The 20,349-nt window shown below is 40.6% G+C and overlaps 1 protein-coding gene across 1 annotated transcript in view; it reads left to right on the forward strand.

Annotated features, from left to right (window-relative positions):
* Positions 1-20,349, forward strand: part of CACNB4 (calcium voltage-gated channel auxiliary subunit beta 4) — a 158,762-nt gene that overhangs the window by 86,796 nt on the left and 51,617 nt on the right. The gene's annotated exons all lie outside the window — the stretch shown is intronic.

Raw genomic sequence — 20,349 nt, forward strand, 5'->3', positions numbered from 1 at the left:
GTGTGCAGTGCTCTATAGCGTCGTTTTGAGGGTAGGAGTTGAAACAGTTTATGTCCAGGATGCGAGGGATCTGCAAATATTTTCACGGCTCTCTTCTTTTTTTTTTTTTTTTTTTCTTTTTTTTTTATTCAAAAAGTTTTTATTAGTCAAAAAAAGGTTTATACAAATACATATCAGGTATGGTAAATTTTCATTTTTCTTATCTAAAATAAGAATTTAACTCAAATTTTTTAACACATACAACAGCCATATGGCAAGCAGGTGACACGAAGTAGCTAAGTTTACAAATTTTAAATACGTAATAAAGAAGGGTCAAGAATAAACAGAATATCGTACAAAAGAGAATAAGGAAAACCAACACAATCCCAAATATCTTTATCACTTCCTAGTTTTGGATCTCAGAACTCTGGGTTCAGCCTGACCCAACTCCAGGGCCGCAACAGCGGCAGCCGCCTCCCCCCCATGGTCTATAACCTCCCCTTCTTCAATTCCTGGGTCATCTGATTCCCGGGGGGCTTTGTGTTCCTCCACATAGGCCCTAGCCTCCCCAATTGTACTGATTTTTTCGTAATGCCCTCCCGGAAAATCATCAATCCCTCTGGCATCAGCCATCTGAAGCCCACTCCCTTCTGGTACAATTTGCTTGACAAAAAATAATATTTCTTTCTTTTTTCACGTACCTGTCTGGGAATCTGCCTCAGAATGGCTATCTCCCTGCCCCTGTAAATCAGTGCCCCACTCCTATGTTTTCTAAGAATTTCATCTCGTCTCTCTTCTCACAAATTTGACATGAACCTCTCTGGGAACTGCATGCGTGCATATTGTAATTAACTCTATAAACTCGATCCACATCCCAATTCATGAAATCAACACCTCTCCCAAGAAATTCTCCCAACAATTTAGTCACAACATCTCTCAAGTCTTCTTGGTCCACTTCTTCCAAATTTTGAAACCTAAGGAAATAAGACATTTTATCCATCTGTGGTCAAGCACAGCATTGCCTGTCGTCTCCTCTCTTTTCTGCACTGCCCGCATCTCACCCTCAAACCTTCCACTTTCTGCTTGTTTTCTGCTGAAACTTGTTGAGTATCCTTTAAATCCTTTTGGATAGTCACAATTTCTGCTCTTATTTCATCAATTTCTTGTCCATATTAGATAACTTTTCCAAAATTCTCTCCATCTCTCCAGCAGTTGGTCTCTGACCTTTGCCATTAAGGAAAAAAAATACAAAATCCTCAGGCAGGCACAGTATCCTTGTAATTTCCTCCGGATCCACCAGGGGCACTCACAGGAGCAACGAGTCCAGAGTACAGTTAGTCAACCAGGAAGCCGAAGGAAGTGATGTCATCAAAATTCTCATAGTGAAGGCGGAAGCTGGGCGCCACCACTGTTCCCCAGAAGGAGGGGGCCTCAAACCTTCCCTCCTAAATTTCTCCATCACCTCTTCTCTCCAGAGCTCCACAAAACCGGTAATCTTCTTATTTTAAGTTCTCCTCTCTCCAGAATAACTCGTGCTCCTTCCAACCGCAGGGGAGAAAAAACCCCCCCGCACTCCGGAGCACTCCACTCACGTTTACCGATATTCCCTTCCTTCTCCTCCTCAATTCTTCTCCGTTCCTGTTCACCACCAGGCTGCTGCAGTTATAAATCAATGCCCGGTGTCACGGGCACAGCGCCCAGGCGACGACCAAAATAATGGCCGCGGCCTGTGGCCTCCAAACCCCGCCAAGCCTAGGACGCGCCAGCATCGGTCCCCACAGTCCTGTATGTCGGCTGGGAGACCCCTGGCGAGCCGTCCGTGCGGCAGGTGTCCTTTTCGGAACACCTGGCCCCTGAGGGCCTCGGCGGCGGCCGGATTCGGGCGCTGGAGGCAGGAGAAGCCTTCCAGACGTCCGTTGCCGCTGGACACCGGAAGTCGTCTCTCTTCTTGATTCGTGCAGTATACAGGTCCTCAATGGAAGGCAAGTTGGTAGCAATTATTTTTTCTATATCACATAAATTGGGTTTATCACATAAATATATCACATAAATTGGGTTGAGAACTGAATAGCAATGGTCCCTAAAAAAAGAGTTCTTTTGAGATCACCTTTCCAGCTGATGTGTTTAGATGATGTTGGGATTCCTGCATAATTATACTTAGCAAGTCATTAATTCATTAATTAGCATTCCTAAGTATAATTATACAGGAATTTCATAATAAAAAATTTGAGAAAGAATCTTGATTTTATTAATCTCTTTGTATTTGCAAATGTTTTGTAGCATTTCTTTTCCATACACATAATCTATCGGATCATTTATTAGGTCAGTGATACATACTCTTTTTCATATTTTCATACATAATAGTTTTCCCATGATTTTAATCATTTCATCATTTGTACCAGGGGTGAAATCTAAATTTTTTCCCTACCAGTTCTTTGGGCGTGGCTTAATTGGTGGGCGTGGTTTGGTGGTCAGGTGATTGGGTGGGCGTGGCCAATAACAATAAATAATAAAAATAATAAAGTACATAAAACAATAAGAGGTACCAAAAACCAACTTTCACACTTTACACACACACAACACAACACAACTCAACTGACTCACACACAATGTAAAAGCAGCTGCACTTCACCCAAAATGGCCCCTGCAACAAGCAGAAACCTCACACAGCCACAAAAAGCCCCAAAACCAACTTTCACACTTTACACACAACAGAACACAACACAACTGACTCACACACACACAAAATGCCAAATACAGCTTTATGAGATTTTGTGTGTTTGTGTAGTTAGAGTGAAATACTACAGAAACACACCAAATCTCAGCAAGCTGCACAAATATTTTATTTTATTATTTTATTTTATTTTATTTATATTTTTAGATAAAAGCAGCTAAATTTAAAACTTCCTTAACTTTAAATTGCTATGTCTAAAAAAAAAAAAAATTCCTTAAAAAACCCCAATTAACTATTTTTTTAAAGCTCCCCCCCCTTACTTACCCAATTCAAAGGAAAAGGCAGGCAGATTGAGTTGCTCACCAATGAGATGGATTGCAGGCAGGCAGATTCAGTTGTTAGCTGATGCAATACCCGCCCTCATCACTACCGGATCGCGCGATCCAGTCTCAACCGGGAGCATTTCACCCCTGATTCATGTGCACACACACATACACAAACACACACAGACACACCAGCAAATATTTCCTTACCTGAACAGAGAAATAGAATAGAAATAGAGTGACCAGAGAAGGGGTAAAAAATCAATACGAGAGGGAGCAACTTTGAACTTCCTACTGGCTTCTCCTTTGAGTGTGCCGGCAACTGGCAGGTAGCATTGGAAATCAATCCCTTCCTTTCTTCCTTCCTTCCTTCCTTCCTTCCTTCCTTCCTTCCTTCCTTCCTTCCATCCATCCATCCATCCATCCATCCTTCCTTCTTATCTACCTACCTACCTACCTACCTAAACTCTATCTCATATTGAATTCCATCGTGGATTATACCCATATTAAAATTTAGTGATCTATGAACCCAGTGAAATGGATTTGTGAGTTAATGACAATTAAAAAAACCCTACAAGCCTGGAAAGTTTATTTGAAAAATATTACCTTAAATCAGTGGTGGGCTGCTGCCAAGTGTAACAACCGGTTCACCAAGCACTAAAAATGTGAGTGAGCGGCCTTCCATGCATGCTCACAACTTTAAAATCACGGTGATATAGGACGGGATAGCGCCAGGGTGGGTGGGCAGCCCCACCTGTGGGTCGCAACTACCGGTCCAAACCGGCAGCAGCCTACCTCTGCCTTAAATTGATCTTCTCGTGTGAGGTATTCCAGACTAGGAGTTCTGTATATCATAATTCCCTTGACAAATAAATCTCAATGAAGTACGTGTGCTTTCAGAATAAACTCTGAACAAGTTGTTTTATTAAAAAGTATATGTGTGCAAACCACCTGTTGTGGGTACAGTTTGTAATATGTACTTGTTACAATGCTCTTTTTTTGAATTAGAAAAGTTCCTGCCACTTCACGTAAACGCTGATTGCATTCAAGCTGTGGTTTTCAACACTTGTAATTTTATTTCAGGTCTTTTCATGAATTCTTTATTATAAAACTTGCCTATCCCTTTTTGTTTTTAGTTTTGATTAAAATAGCAGGAATCAACCCTATTCCTTTTGCAAAAGATAATTGCTTTGCCTTAACATCTCTAGACTAGCAATTTATCTGTTACCATTTAGTAATAAAGTAATTATAATTATCACTACCCTTGCCATGAAAGTTGGGCATTTGATTGCAGCCCTGTGAATTGAGTCTTATTGGATGGAGACTTCATTTTCCCTCCTCAGCCATTCTGAAGTAAGTTCCTATTGTTTCAGTAATGTCCAGAAGCAATCCAGTTAATAGCAACAACGACAAAATTTTTGTTAGTTGCGAAGTCGTGTCCGACCCATCGCGACCCCATGGACAAAATAGTTGATACCAAATTTCTAACAAAATTTAAATGCAGTATGCATCCTTCAGGTTACAATGGCAATTGGGACTGGAATTTTTGTTGCTAAGTGATGTGGCTGTAAAGCATGATATCATGTGATCACATTGCTTAGGGATGTTGTATCGATCATTAAGCAAGATCTCATGTGCCATTGATGTGGGAAGAGGCAGGAGTCCCAGGTAAGCAAACTAGTACAGTAAGTAGAAGCTGCAGGTAAGAGCTGCAGGTGTTTGGGTGCTGCGCACAGGTACTGTGGTGCATGGCTGAATGCACAGGTGCGTAGGTGATTGGGTGTTGTAGGCAAGTGCTAAAGAGCATAGGTGGGCAATTGAAAAAGCAGTGGGAGCAACTTCCTAATGACTTCCCCATTGATTTGGGAAGCTGGCAGGGAAGGTTGCAAATGGCAATGATGTAACCATGGGATGCTGTAACCATCATCATTGCGAGCAGTTTGCAGGCAACCAAATCATGATTGTGTGACTGTGAGAATGCTGTGACAGCCGCAACTTTGAATACTGGTCATAGGTTAAGTCCCCTTCATGATAACTTTGAATACTTGCTGAATGAATGGTTATAACTCAAGGACTACCTATATGTGTGTATGTATTTGAATTCTGATAGACACAGAATATACAAATTAGAAAAGTATTCTCTTAAAGTTGGTCTTATAGTATACCCTTTGCTTTCTCTTTATTTATGCTCCTTTTATATCACTGCCTCTTCTTTATGCTAAACGTGTGCCTCAGTATATATAGAGAGACTTTTGAAAAATTTGAGATTGTGTTTACAAACTTTGGTTTAAGGAAGAGCGTTTTGCCATGTCATTCACTATAGACTTGGATACCAGTATGCTTTTCACAGAATTAGGCCTCCCTTGATTATAATTTTGTTTTTAAAAGGTCTAAAAATATTTTCACGAAACCCTCTACCTGTTTTGGGTCATTGCCCCCAGGATATATAAAGTCATTTTCATAACTCAATATGTTCCAGCTTTTATAATATGACCTGTTCTGCAAATGAACAAGAAAATGAATTTGGTGGAAGTTGTAGAAGTTATCTAGGAGGCACTGCCAGAGGCATATTAACCCAAGGCTACAAAGATAGTTTTCTATTAATTTGCTAGTCACAATGACTCAAAGCTAGCAAAGAATCGTAAATGGTATGAATTGCACATAATTTTCTTTTCTGTGTTTGGACTTCCAAAAAAGTATATATAAACAATGTTTGTGCCCCTTAAGATTTTCCCTTCATTTAACATCTACTATGATTCTCAGTACATTTTTAGTATGGAAAATGGGAGTTAGTTTTCTAGATCTATAATTCAAAGGGCCGTAGAAGCTTTGTTTCTATGATCTTTCACAGCCTCTCAGCAGTAAATAAGAGTACAAGATCATTTAAGGAATTGGCACAAGAGTGCTGTATGTAGATTAAAAGCTGCAATTGTTTTGACACACTTCAATGAGTTTTTTAATTACATAAACCAGAGCCTACTTCATCTGCTGTGCTTATTTGATTGTACTTGTGGCATAACGGCACAAACGTGCAAAAATTGATCAATACTTTCTTAACTATTAGTAGGGAATGCTGCATGTGGCAAGGATAATATTTACAGCAGAGACTTTGTCTATACCATGTCTATTTACTAAAAGTGTTATATGAAAGCTTAAATTGACCAAGATTATAACAGATGACCATTATATGTATGGACCCCACTAGTGATAATTGTGGCATGTGAAAGATTGCAACTAGGAATCCAAAAGAATAAAACATAAAGAATATTAATTAACAAATGCAATGAAAAGAAAGGTAATGTGTGTTTATAATATAAGAGAAAGATGAAATATTTTATTTACATGTGGAAATAAATCTAATTTATATAACACCCATTTCGTAGGCAGGTAATAATCTGAATGGAAGTCTAATCTTGTGGAGTGTGCGTGTGTGTGTGTGTGAGAGAGAGAAAGAGAAAGAGGGAGAAGGGGTCAATTTAATTATGAATTGAAGGGTTAAAATATATTTCAGAAAATACCATATGAATTGATGTCATATAGGTTCTCCTGAATCTATATTAAAAACAAGAATCCATGGGATGGTGATAATTTTAGGTTATTATTTCAGTGAAGACTTATAGATATAAGTTCTGGAAAAAATGTGCAAGTTTTGAATTAAAGTGATCTTAAGGGGAAAATGCTTTCTTGGGTGACATGAATGGATAAGTAAGAACAAGATAAGGGAATATAGAAAAAGTGATTCATTTGGGTACCCAAAAATAAATGAGAATGATCAAGATGGCGGCTATCAGCTTCCCAATCACAGCGCAGCACCACCAATTGCAATCCCAACACGTTACTGCCAGCCGGACCTTTGGCCAAAGCCTCAATCCGTGAGAAAACCGGGTCCGATCACCTCTGTGGCTTCTGCCACCCCGGTTGCGAAAAATGGCCTGCCACGCGGCAAAGGCACCAATCATAGCGCCATTCCCAGCGCGGAAGGCAGCTCTCTGACTCCCAGCGATCCAGCCAACTGTAGCAACAATTTAGAAATTTGAAATGTCCAATATCCTAATTAAGTAATTAATTTGTGGAAGCAACTCAAATAAGTTCCTCTAGGTCAGTGATGGCTAACCTTTTTGCCATTGTGTGCCAGGAGGGGGGTGGGAGGGTCACACACGTGCGTGCCCACACCCATAATTCTATGCACCCCACCCCCGTGCATGTGTGCACGACCCCTCCTCCCCTCACTCCTGGCACGCAATGGCCCGGTAGGCCCGTTTTTCTCTCTCACCTGGCTCCAGAGCCTTTCTAGGAGTCTGGGAGGGCGAAACAGCCTTCTCCACGCTCCCCAGAGGTCCTCCAGAGGCTGAAAATGGTCCATTTGCCAACTTCTGGTGGGCCCGGAAGGCCCATTTTCTGCTGTTCCCAGCCTCCAGGGCCTCTCTAGGAGTATGAGGAAGGCGAAAATGGCCTTCCCCACCACCCCTAGAGGCCTTCTGGAGGCAGGAAACAGCCTGTTTCTCTACTTCTGGTGGGCCCAGAAGGCCCGAAAATCAGCTGGTGCGCGCTGGAGCTGAGCTCGCGTGCCCACTGATATGGCTACACATGTCACCTGTGGCACGTGTGCCACAGGTTCACCATCATGGCTCTAGGCCGACTGAAAAAACTGAGGCTCAGCTGGGAGGAAGAGGCGTGGCCAAAGAATTTGCAACTTAGTCACTGGCCAATTAGAAGAATTTAACCCATGCTTGGACTCTCTAAGCAGCGCACAGGAGAATAGAATAGAATAGAATAGAATAGAATAGAATAGAATAGAATAGAATAGAATTCTTTATTCGGAAGTGTGATTGGACACACAAGGAATTTGTCTTGGTGCATACGCTCATTCAATCACTGTTATTAAATTAGTTTCATCCCAAACTATTAAAAAGCTCTTTTCATGTTCTGGGCTTGTTTTATGTATTTCTCTTTTAATAAAGAAGCAGCCAAGCATTTGTTATTCATCTTAAAACTTTGTAAAAGGAAAAATACATTCCTTAAAATCTGGTAGAACAGTTCAGAATAACACTAAGGTAGACTTTGAGATAGTTCAGAACCAAAATTACAGTTTTAGTAACACCATGGGTTAATGTTGTTTGTTTAATTTTTTTCCTGTCATCTCATTTTTCATTTTTTGTAAGCTTTTAAGGATCTATTTGTCTTTTTGGAAGAATTTCTTCTGATACCAGAGAAATAGCTGTTCTGTTCTATTCTGAATGTATTTAAATAAACTCAGTGGCTCGAAGAACCATCCAATTAACAAAATATTATTATTCTTTGTGCTATTTTGAAGCAAAAAGACAAGCAGTCTCTAGAATACTGGATCTCTTCCCCGATTCTGAATGAAGCCACCTACTTTCATAGCAGGAATGGTTTGGATAAGACACACTTTGTAACCCTGGTAGGCAGCCAAGTTGTGTTTGTTACATAGAAGGCTATGCTTTCAGTAGTGTGGGATTATATTTAGGCAGGAACAAAATTCAAGAAATATTTTTTTTGTCTGCTTTATCATTGCCTATCTATTAGCACCTGCTGCAGATTTCATCAAATGCTGGAGCCAAAGGATCACTCGGGTTATGCGTTCTTAAGAATAATAGAAAACTTCTTTTTTAAAAAATGGTCTATGTTATGATGGTGACTTTCCATGACTGGATACATACAGGGCTCTAAGCCACACTTATTAATAATAAAACTTACCTGGCTACATTCACAGATTGCACTAAATTAAACCGTGTTTCAGCTTAGAGGTTTACTAATCACAATGGTTGGCTTCATATAACACACTAAGAGTCAAAAATATACAAATCATTACTGCAGCATGCTCACTGCTTAAAACTGCAGTATACTAAATCAAAACAGATGTCTTAATAGCCCACACACCTTCTAATCTATAATTGACATATTGACAATGTGTAAATAATTGCTATGTTTTAAATGATTTAGAAATGTTTACTACATCTTAAATTGCTGAGGTCCTTAAATACTGACTTGCCTTATTAGCTCATCTCTATCTACTTTCCCTATTTTCCCAATTCTAATTATACTGATATTTGTTGGAGGACAAACCTTGCCAAGTAAGCTTGTTCGGGAATTCTTGAATCACCTTGTTGACAATGTTCTCCGTCATAAAGTGCAGGGAAGTATGGGAGTCATGTATCCTTGACTTAATCTTACTAAACATGGAAGCCTTAGTGGACAACCTGAAGTAATAGAAGGTTAGCAGAAAAGAGACCATGTTAGGCTACAGCTCATGGTATTAAGAAATCCTAAAAATGAGTGCAGCCACAAGCATATCTTGGAGTTCAAGGAAGAGATAAATTTGGATATACTATTAGTTTCTACAAATGTCACTAATTTATTCATTAATCTATATTTTTTCATGATTTTATTAGCACTGCTATATTTTTATTGTACTTTATCAGACCTTCTGGTGTTATAATTAGAATAGAATAGAATAGAATAGAATTTTATTGGCCAAGTGTGATTGGACACACAAGGAATTTGTCTTGGTGCATATGCTCTCAGTGTACATAAAAGAAAAGATACGTTCATCAAGGTACAACATTTACAACACAATTGATGGTCAATATATCAATATAAATCATAAGGATTGCCAGCAACAAGTTATAGTCATACAGTCATAAATGGAAAGAGATTGGTGATGGGAACTATGAGAAGATTAATAGTAGTGCAGATTCAGTAAATAGTTTGACAGTGTTGATGGAATTATTTGTTTAGCAGAGTGATGGCCTTCGGGAAAAAACTGTTCTTGTGTCTAGTTGTTCTGGTGTGCAGTGCTCTATAGCGTCGTTTTGAGGGTAGGAGTTGAAACAGTTTATGTCCAGGATGCGAGGGGTCTATAAATATTTTCACGGCCCTCTTCTTGATTCGTGCAGTATACAGGTCCTCAATGGAAGGCAGGTTGGTAGCAATTATTTTTTCTGCAGTTCTAATTATCCTCTGAAGTCTGTGTTTTTCTTGTTGGGTTGCAGAACCGAACCAGACAGTTATAGAGGTGCAAATGACAGACTCAATAATTCCTCTGTAGAACTGAATCAGCAGCTCCTTGGGCAGTTTGAGCTTACTGAGTTGGCGCAGAAAGAACATTCTTTGCTGTCCAATAGGATGGATGGATGGATGGATGGGTGGAAGGAAGGAAGGAAGGAAGGAAGGAAGGAAAGAAGGAAAGAAAAAGAGAACAATAATTGAGAATATAGAGAACAGAAGTCAAATAATCTATCAAGGCAATCCTCCAGCATCAGATTTAAGGACAGGGAAAAGCTGAGGTGTTCAGCTGCATTATTTATTTGTTAATCTAATTTATATAGCTGCCCATCTTACCAAAGGTGACTAAGGGCAGCGCACAACAATAGCATTAGTTAAGAGCTGCGTAGCAGCAAAGAGACCCGAGAGTTTCTAAGCTATTTCTAGTGCCTGCTAATCTAAATTTTACTTCCTTTAACAGAATTTATTGTCTAATAAGTCAGAACTGAATTGCCATGCAACCCACACCCTTCATTATAAGCAGCAGGCATGGGACTCCAATAAACAGCTTTAGACCCTTCCTTTATTATTATTATTATAATCCAGCATGAAGTAATCTCCTGGATAGTTGAAAGTCTGGTTTACTAGATTTCTCCTTATTTTTAATGCACTGTATTCCTTTTCCCCTTTTAAACAAAATTTTATGAACCAATGTACATAGATTCTTTATCTGAAGGGCACTGAAACATTCCATAAACCTTGAAGCAAAATTCTGATTATCCTCAGCTACAGCCATGTATTATAAAGACTAACTTGCAAGAATATAGATTCAAAATACATTGAGGAGAGAAGACATCGCAAAAAAGGCAGAAAAACCTGATGGGGGTGAAAAAAAAATATCAAGATGCAAGTTGGTGGTCATCATGGCAGAAGACTTGAAGTCCTTGTATGTGGATGTATTGAAATCCAAACAGATCTTTTAATTCTGTTCCGAGTAGCTTTCCCATCATCTTTAATTACAACCAAACCCTTCATTAATCTATCTTCTAACTTTTTTTAATACTCTTATATTTTTCTCTTCTTCCTTTACTCAATCTACTTCAACTCTATTTTTCCCAAGAAAGTTGAATTACCAACCATTGATCTCTTCACCTTCAGCACCTCATCACCTTTGTATCTTTCACTAATTCTCATAGTCAAACCAATCACACCTTTAACTAAATATTCATTCCTTACCATATGCACATATGACTGCCTTTATAACATTGAGCATACAGAGGCAGCTATGATCGGAGCCGTTGCAAGCGGCGAATTGGGGCCAGGAGGCTCAGCGGAGATCATCGGCTCAGACAAGACCTCCAGCAACCGAGGATTTGATTTGGAGCAAGGAAGCCAGCCATAATGTTCAACTGTTGCCAGTTTTCGTGCACTTTTGGGGGTGGCGTTTATAACCATGTTGCCGGTTTCGCACCTTTGCCACTGCAGCTGCTTCTGCAACCTGATCTGCGCTTACAAACTGTATTGCCAGTTTGGCGCTAATTCTGTGGCCTGGACTGCACAGTGAGTACCTGCATTCTTGATTAGTGATAAAAGTTTCCTCTTTAGGGATTAATTACTTTGTGCTTCTTGAGGCATTTAATAACAGCAAGTCCAGCAATAATGGCGGATCACATTGATTCTGATAGTAGTAATTCTGCTGAGTCTTCCCCCAGACAGCGGATGGCTGAGAGTTCTGAGCCCAAAAGGGCGAAACCAGCAGCCAAAGGGCTACGACACTACGACAGATGCTTGGGCATTTCAAACAGTGAGGCTTGGGCTCACTCTAGAGTTTCCAATCCACCATGTCTTTTCATTCGCTGCCCCATGCCCAGGGATGTCACCAAAAGGGCACTATTGAAGGCCGAGATCTAGCACTTGCTGGGTATCAGGGCCATTGAACCAGTGCCGGTAGAACAACAGGGCCTCAGGTTTTATTCAGTCCTCTTTCTGGTTCCCAAAAGTTTTTTTGGGGGGGCAGAGAGCCATTATATATTTGAAGGACCTCAATGTTCACAAAGTACAAAAAGTTCAAGATGCATACCATCTTGGTTGCATCAGACAGGGAGATCTTTAACTTCAATAGATCTCAAGGAGGCATATCTCCATGTACCAATCAGACTGTCCCACAGGAGATTCCTCAGGTTCTCCTTTGCAGGCATCCATTGACAGTAAGGGCACTGCCCTTCGGCCTTTCCTCAGCCCCATGAATGTTCACCAAACTATTGGATGTCATCGCAGCTCATTTGCGGGTGAGGCCCATATGGCTCCAATGTTATCTAGACGATGTCTTAATTCAATTGTCGTCTTTGAGGCTGGCAGAACAGGACCTTCAAATCACAGTACAAACTCTCCAGGCTCATGGGTTTTCTGTGAACTGGGAGAAGAGCCAGATTATACCTTCCACTATCACCACCCATCTAGGCAGACATCACAGGTCTTCCTGTTTCAGGAACGCCTAATCAGTATAAGGGAGATGGTGGTACAAATAAAGGCCTTAAGCAGGGTACCTTTGATCCTGTTTTCCTGACTATTAGGGAAAATGATATCCTGTTTGACGATAGTTCCATGGGCTCGTTTACATGCGAGGCCCTTGCAATGGCTACTACTACCCAGCCAGAAATCAGGGTGCAGCAATTCACTGGCCACGATCAGGGTTCCCAGACAGGTGATCAGGTCCTTGGACTGATGGATGTCAGGAGCCATGAAAAAAGGCAGTCTTTTCCTAATACCGAGGGTCATCAGGAAGAACTTGGAGGAAGAAGCGGAGGTGCTACTCGTGGCACCCACTGGCCCTGGCATCCGTGGTTCATGGACACTATCCATTGCATGGCCATGGAGGATACCTCCTCACAGAATCTGCCTCAGCCAAGGGGCCCTACAGCATCTGGACCTCCAGTGGCTCCAGTTGGCCATTTGGCACTTGAAAGGGAGATCCTCAGGACGGGACAATTTTCAAGTAATTTCTATCATCCTAGCTGCACAAAAGAAGTCAACAATTAGGATATATGAAGTCACATCGGCTTCCTTCTGTCGCTGGTGCACTAAAGAGAAATTGCCTCCGACCTCTGCGACTGTTCCACAGGTCTTAGACTTTCTGCAAGTAGGTCTTGAAAAAGCGTTGTCCACAAACACTCTCCATCAGCAGGTGGCAGCCCTGGCCATGGTTTTGCCAGGTGCCATGGTTTTGCTCCCAACTGTCCATAGATACCCAACTTGGACTCTGTCAGTTGTCTTACAGGCGCTCATGTCTCCTCCGTTTGAGCCCTTAGCATCAACCAGCCTCAGACTACTTACCTTCAAGGTGACCTTCCTAGTTGCAATCACGTCAGCACGCAGGATTTCGGAGCTGGCAGCACTTTCTGTGCGGCCTGACCTATGTATTTTTCACCCTAATAGGGGTATTCTCCGCCTAGATCTGACATTTGTACCGAAAATTAACACCTGGTTTCACAGGGCGCAGGAGGTAATTTTACCGGATTTTTACCCGAAACCCACACATTCCCACGAAAGACTCTGGCATACTTTGGATGTCTGAAGAGCCCTTCTCAGGTACATGAAAAGTGCAGCTGCATCCTGACAGACTGAAGCTCTGTTTGTCTCTTTTCAGCCCAGGTCGATGGGCAAGAAAGTTTCCCCTTCTACCATTGGAAGCTGGCTGAAGGCGTGTATCGCACCGGCCTACGAACATCAGTCCAGGCCCAAACCACGCCGGATTACAGCACATTCAACCAGAAGTGAGCCACACCGTGGCCTGGGCTACACAGGCCTTGATTTTGGAGATTTGCAGGGTGGCCACCTGGTCTTCCCCTTCTCCATTTGTCAGGAATTACAAGTTAGACTTGTTTGCCTTGGCTGAGGCGGCGTTTGTAAGAAGGGTATTACAGAGGGTCCTGCCGGTTGAGGGGACTCTGGACTAGTCTGTTTCCCATCCTTTAACGGTTTAGCTTGGAAATATCTCATGCTTGGACTCTCCAAGCAGTGCACAGGAGAAGGAACATTAGACTTACCTGAATGTTCTTTCTATGTGCGCTGCAGGAGAGTCCAACCCCACCCTGCTTCTGATGTGGTCCGGGGTCCAGGAGTACTCGGTTCAATAATTAGGCTACGTCCTCTCCAGATCCACATCTTCGTTAAAAAAACTGAGGTTCGGCTGGAAGGAAGACTCAGTAAAAATCCAATTTTCCCCGATAAATGAGTAAAATAAAGGCCCGGTGGTCCAGAGTCCAAAAAGAGGTGGGTGGGGTCTGTTTGTCAGAGGATTGTAGAGGAAATCAGTTGAAATCTGAGCGGGAGGCTATTCAGAGAGGGATCCACTTAGGTCTCTTCTTCCCTCCCCCTTAGATTCCCCTCTTCCGGCTTTCTTCCCTAGCCTCATTTTAAGGGGAGGGGGAAGCAAGGTGGGACAATAGTAGCTAAAAGGCAGGGAGGGGGGAGCGGATAGAGAACCCCCTCCATGGTATCGACCAGCTTTTTTGCCTCCCCACATGCTTTGGAGCATTTTCCATGGGGAAGCGAGGGGCCTTGGTTGGAGGCAACGGGCAGCAGCAGCTCCAGATCCCACCAAGTTCTCAGATGGTAGCCCTCCGACCCTCTCTTTCTCTCTCTCTCCGCTCCCCCAAGTCCAGAGGGATTCCCCTCTGGGTTTTCTTGCTCACGTTTCTGAATCCTGGTTTTTTTCTGGGGGGGGAGGGGAGACACTCTGCAAAATGTGTGCTTACATCTCATGCTGATGCAAAGTCCTGATTATTAAAGACGGGGATGGGGAAAAGATGCCTTTCCCAAGGACCCAGGGAAAGTGGATTAAAAATAGGTGTGTGTGTGTGTGTGTGTGTGTGTGTGTGTGTGTGTGTGTAAATAACAGCCCAGGATAGCTTCAGCCACAAACAACAGCTGCTGTTATTTTTGCTGAAAGCTTCTAAGCTACACAGCATGCTTTAGTAAATACTAACAATAACGAACCATAATATACAGGATTAAAGGAAGGAAGGTAAAATCAGAGGATGGGGGAAGGAAGGAAGGAAGGAAGGAAGGAAAGAAAAAGAAGGAAGGAAGGAATAAGGATGTGATGGCCCTTCAGAGGCTACTGCACTACACTTGCATCATTCCTGAGTTGTGCTGTTAAAGAAATCCAGTGCCACCAGGGAGAAGTTAAGTTGTGAAATGATTGAAATTCCTCACAAAACCTCATTATTCAGGTTAAATTGCCATGTTGGCACTTTGTGACAAATAAGTGGGTTTTGAGTTGCAGTTTGGGCACTCGGTCCCTAAAAGGTTTGCCATCCCTGTACTAGTCCATCTCACAGCTCTGGGATGTCCCAGTAATTTCCTGTTCAACTACGAACAGAGTCTGATATGCTTAGCATCCAAGACAGATAAGATCATCAAAATGCTAGTGCTTCCTGAGTACATTTAAAGAAATAAATAACTTTACCTCTCTCTAACTCAGGAAATGAGACAAAATGTCAGCTCTACCCCCATGTGCAATATGCCCTCGTCAATTTTATTTCATTGACCTGTCCCATGGGTCCTTCACCTTACCCCAACTTTTAAGTACAATTCCTAGGTAATCAAAAAGTTGTCCATTAGTTAGTTGAATGTGATATCGGATTCAAAAATGTTTCACTGCATGTGTAAACTAATTGTCTGCCTTTCAAAAAATTGATGTTACTTTTCATACACAAAAATTGTAGAAACACTAAACAGCCCAGAGGAGGGTTTCAGCAGGTTCTGACCAGTTCTGGAGAATCGGTAGCAGAAATTTTAAGTAGTTCGGAGAACCAGTAGTAAAAATTCTGACTGGCCCCACCCCCATCTATTCTCTGCCTCCTGAGTCCCAGCTGATCAGGAGGGAATGGGGAATTTACAGTATCCTTCCCCTGCCACGCCCACCAAGCCACACCCACCAAGCCACACCCACAGAACTGGTAGTAAAAAAATTTGAAACCCATCACTGGAGCAGCCAGTAGAGGAAAACTGCAGAACACTGAATACTTTTAGGGAATGACCTTTTATTTATTTATTTAAAAGATTTATATGGCCATTCATCTTAAGCAACTCTGAGTGACTGATAACAACAATTTTCATGAATAAATGATAATTAAGATGCGTTCAGCGCATAATTTCATGACTTCCTTGTCATACAACAATCCTAAATGTTTGAAGAGAACCAGTGTAGCTGAATAAGGGAGACAGACAGACATTTGGATTCCATCTGAACTCTGAACACGTCTTGGAAACATGTATGTTGTTACGAACTCACTGAGGGAAAAGCAATAATACAGGATAATATTGTATTATAGTCTGCCAGGAATTAAAAAGGAACTGATTGGCATTAAACACTTCTTGTTTAATCAGCATAGCTCTTCAGTTGAGTTTGATTAATAAGTTTCATTGTACATGTAACTACTCTAATCAACATTTTCACATAGGAAGGAGTTTTTACATTTAGTTTCAAAATCTTACAGAATTTTAAACAAACCTTATGAAAGAGTCTTGTAATTGATTTCAAACTCTTTATTTCAAATCCATCTGGCCCCTTAGTACATTTTTAACTTTCCAAAATCAACATTCTAATCACTCTTGTTGCTGTTTATTCCAACACTGGAATTTTTGTAAAGTTCTTCAATTTGTATAAATCTTATTTTGGCAGAGATAGGAGGAAACTCACCTGGTATAATGCAGCTTGTCAATTTTTAGATGCTTAATATCCAAAAGAAGTGTTTAAGGAAGAAAATGTTGCAAATCCAGTGTCTTTTTGAAGACTTTGACTTTGGTAAAGACAGCTTTCCCTTAGATCCCAGAGCTCAAAAGCCCACAGAAGACTCCTGTCTTACAGTTTCTTCACGGGGAGCCATGTATGGAGGGCTTATGGGCAATTTTGGGTTCTCTCCTAAAAGGATTCCAGTGAAATTCTCATGGAAGAAGATGTGATCTTGCTAAGGCGCGAATAGTTGTGTTTGAATGTTCTATCTTAATTGGTTTTCCATACTGCAAGTCAATCCATAGAAAAAGTATCAAGAGACAACTTCTCCCCTTACAGCTTTTTCAGGAGCGATTCTACTACTGGAATAGCAAAAGAAAAATCTGCCCCTGGAGAAATTCAGAAAAATCATTGAGTTATTCTCTAGTTGTGGATTTGGTGGAGAATCTCAACAGTTGATTTCTGCCCAACTCAGTGAGCTTGATTTTAATAGGTTAGCCAGTTGATGGTCCTGAGTGTTTGTTTACTGTTTTGCTGAATTGAGCCAAACAGTTATTGGAGGATGCAATGCACTTTCAGCAGACTCTGAAAGTAACCTAAAGTAACCTAAAATCAGGCTCTGAAGATTTTTAGGACCTCCATTTATGTGTGAATAGGGAAATTGGCCTGGTTTTAATTTAATAGTGTTTTACGTTTAGTTGAGAATTTTAGTCCTAATACATTTGGAGGATTCACCCAAAATGGGAGAAGGAACAGTGCGGGATATATACTTCAGGGATGTCTGCATGTGGCCTGGCTTTCAAACACTTAGAAAACCACATCCATTATTTTCTTTTGGAGGATCATAATCTGAAACCCATTAGATCTTTTTTTTTATTTTGAAAAAGTTCCCAGTTTTTTTCTTGCCATGCTCTCAAATTTTGAGATTTTTTCCCCCCAGTCTCCTCCTCCATTGTTGAATAACAATACATTTTGTTGGAATGATGAGTTAGAATTTATGTTATGCTCTCAGTGGTTATTCTTTTTCTCCTTGCAGAGAGCAGTCCTCCCCCCCCCCACTTCTTCTGCTCTGCCAGCTATGTGCAGTTTTCTTGTAGATCCCTAGTTTGTCAGAAGCACAGGAAACAAAAATTGTAAAGGGCATTTGTGGACTTCTGTTCTATCAAAACAAAAAGTTTATTTTTTTTTCTTTGCTTCTAAGTGGCAGATTTCTTCTGGGAAACCAGCTAATTAATTTATAAAAAGTTAGTATTCACAACCCATTGCCATACTTTTATGAAATTAGTTTTCTATGAGCTACAAATGTAAATTTTCAGAATGTTTAGTAAATAATATGGGCAAAAGAGATTTGATGCTGCTTGGTGGGCTTATGTTTTGTCATGAATTTAATTTGTTGCTTCTTCATTGTCTGTTAATGTGGCCATATTGTTTACTTTGAGAAAGTATTAATAAATGTCAGTATTCAACTTCTAAGGAGAGATTATTCTATGCATGTGGTTACCCATAACTTCCTATACTTGTAATATATAACTGGCACAAGTCAGTTTTGTGATGGACAAAATTTAGACATTTAGGCTTATGCAATTTGAAATGGGAAGTAAACCTGGAAAAAATGCATTGGTCTTTAAGAGATGATGTGGGAAAGATAAGGAAGAGGAAATGGAATTTACTCTCTTGATACACCTGGAATGGAGCAATTAAGCAGTAGAGAGTATTTTTCCCCCTGAAATAGCTCTGCTTCTGAAGTAATCATTTCCAAATGGTGAATCATGACACTAATAGTAATTTGATTGCTATTTGTAGGCTGTCCTAAACAAAATATGAGTCTTTGACTGAATTGGAGTGGTTGACAATTCGGTAATTAATACCAATTGTTAGATTGCAATTGTTCTATAGTATAATACTTTCGTATGCTGTGTGTGCATTGTATGTTTTCAGTGTTATTATTGTCTCCTTTTATCATTCATTGATATTATAGTGTGGTTAGCTCTATATAAGTCTTTCTATCAATGAGTGAGTGGTAGGACAGAGCAAGGGAATTGCCAAAGGAACCGTTTACCATGGCTCATTTTATATGCTGATTTATCAGAGTTACTATTTTTGTAGTTCTTTTATGTACTTCGCCGAGATAAAATTCAGATGACTGAAACAATCAGGGTGATGGAATAAGTACTCTGAAGTAGTGTTGGCCCAGAAGAGAGAATGTTTATCAGAAATGGCTGTAGACTGGTTTATATAATTTCAACTATGTGAGGACAAAAATGTTGAGAGATTGAAGAACGTGTGTGTGGGTGCACGCATATGCACAGAACAGCAGTCCAATTAGACTGTCCAGTGAAACTCTCTGGTTTAGATAGAAGGATTGCAGAAACTGGCTTGGCCATTGCTAAACAACAATGCTGAATATGCTGCTTTGGGTTTTGTACTGACTTCTTAGAGTGTTCTAATTGCTATGGATCCTGAAGTCAGGTCCTCCATGCTTCCAGATCTGATGCATTACGATGAGTTAATCCCCCCCCCCATTTTAAATCCTTTGGAAGGAGTGACAGTTCACTTACTTCCAGACTGGCAGATAACTCTGAAGTGACAAGAAACGGTTACCACTTCTGAGTGTATCTCAGCGCAGCTGAATATCCTTGCCCTTCTAGAAGACTAGAAGATCAACTGGTGTCTTTGAAGTCTTTATCAGCCTAAGGCTTGTTTGAGGCGAGAAGCTTGTATCTCTTCCTATGTATGCCTGATGACTGGTAGGGAAAGGACTAGTTGCAGAACCCAAGTAGTGGAGATACTTAGCTAGGTTGTCATTATACTGATTTTCTGTATGAGTGTAGATCTGGGGCAAGGCAGGTTGCATAGTGGGCATAGTTTCTCCCCCCCCCCCAGCTAAAGATTGTACGTAACCCAGAAACTCGCTCAACTGCAACATAGGTGATAAGCCTGGTTTTATGCTTTGAATTCCGCTAGATAGCTTTTATTTTTATACAGCAACATGAAATATAATCTTGTGCAATTCAACAAGAAAGATATATGCAGCATCTGAATGTTTTGAAGCCACAGAGCTGGACAAATGCAGTAATTCAAAATATACAGCAAAAATGTCAATTTTGAGAGGAATATCTATTTTATCTGTGACTTAAAAAAAATTAGATATAACTACTGTATATGCACTGCGGCTGAAAAAGAAAATGAATGTGCTGATCACACATCCAGTAGTAGTATGTGGGCATATCCTTGATATTTTTTAGTGAAAGGGAGAGTATAGGTAGGCTGTGATCAGTGCAAGTTTGAATAATACGTTCGATTTAGTGCAATTTGTAAATTGATAGCAGCTTGTGTTTAATGTGATCCAAAATTCAGTTAATGAGAGGTTAACCCATGTTCAGTTGCTGTTGGGATTTTAGATGCTGCTAATGTGCATGTGTTCAAAATGGGGAAAAAAGAATATATTGTGAGAGAGAAATAATACAAGTTATGTTTTAAAAAAGGCTTATTACATTATAGCAAACATTTGATGTAACTGAATGACATGAGTATGGTCATAGCAATCCTAAAAAGGATAAGACGTTGGAATGCCTGAATCTGTAGTAGTTTTTGTTTTTATTATGTTTTCTATAGCTACTCTGTTCTTG

This window comes from Ahaetulla prasina, chromosome 1, assembly GCF_028640845.1.
Source record: "Ahaetulla prasina isolate Xishuangbanna chromosome 1, ASM2864084v1, whole genome shotgun sequence".
Classification (NCBI taxonomy): domain Eukaryota; kingdom Metazoa; phylum Chordata; class Lepidosauria; order Squamata; family Colubridae; genus Ahaetulla; species Ahaetulla prasina.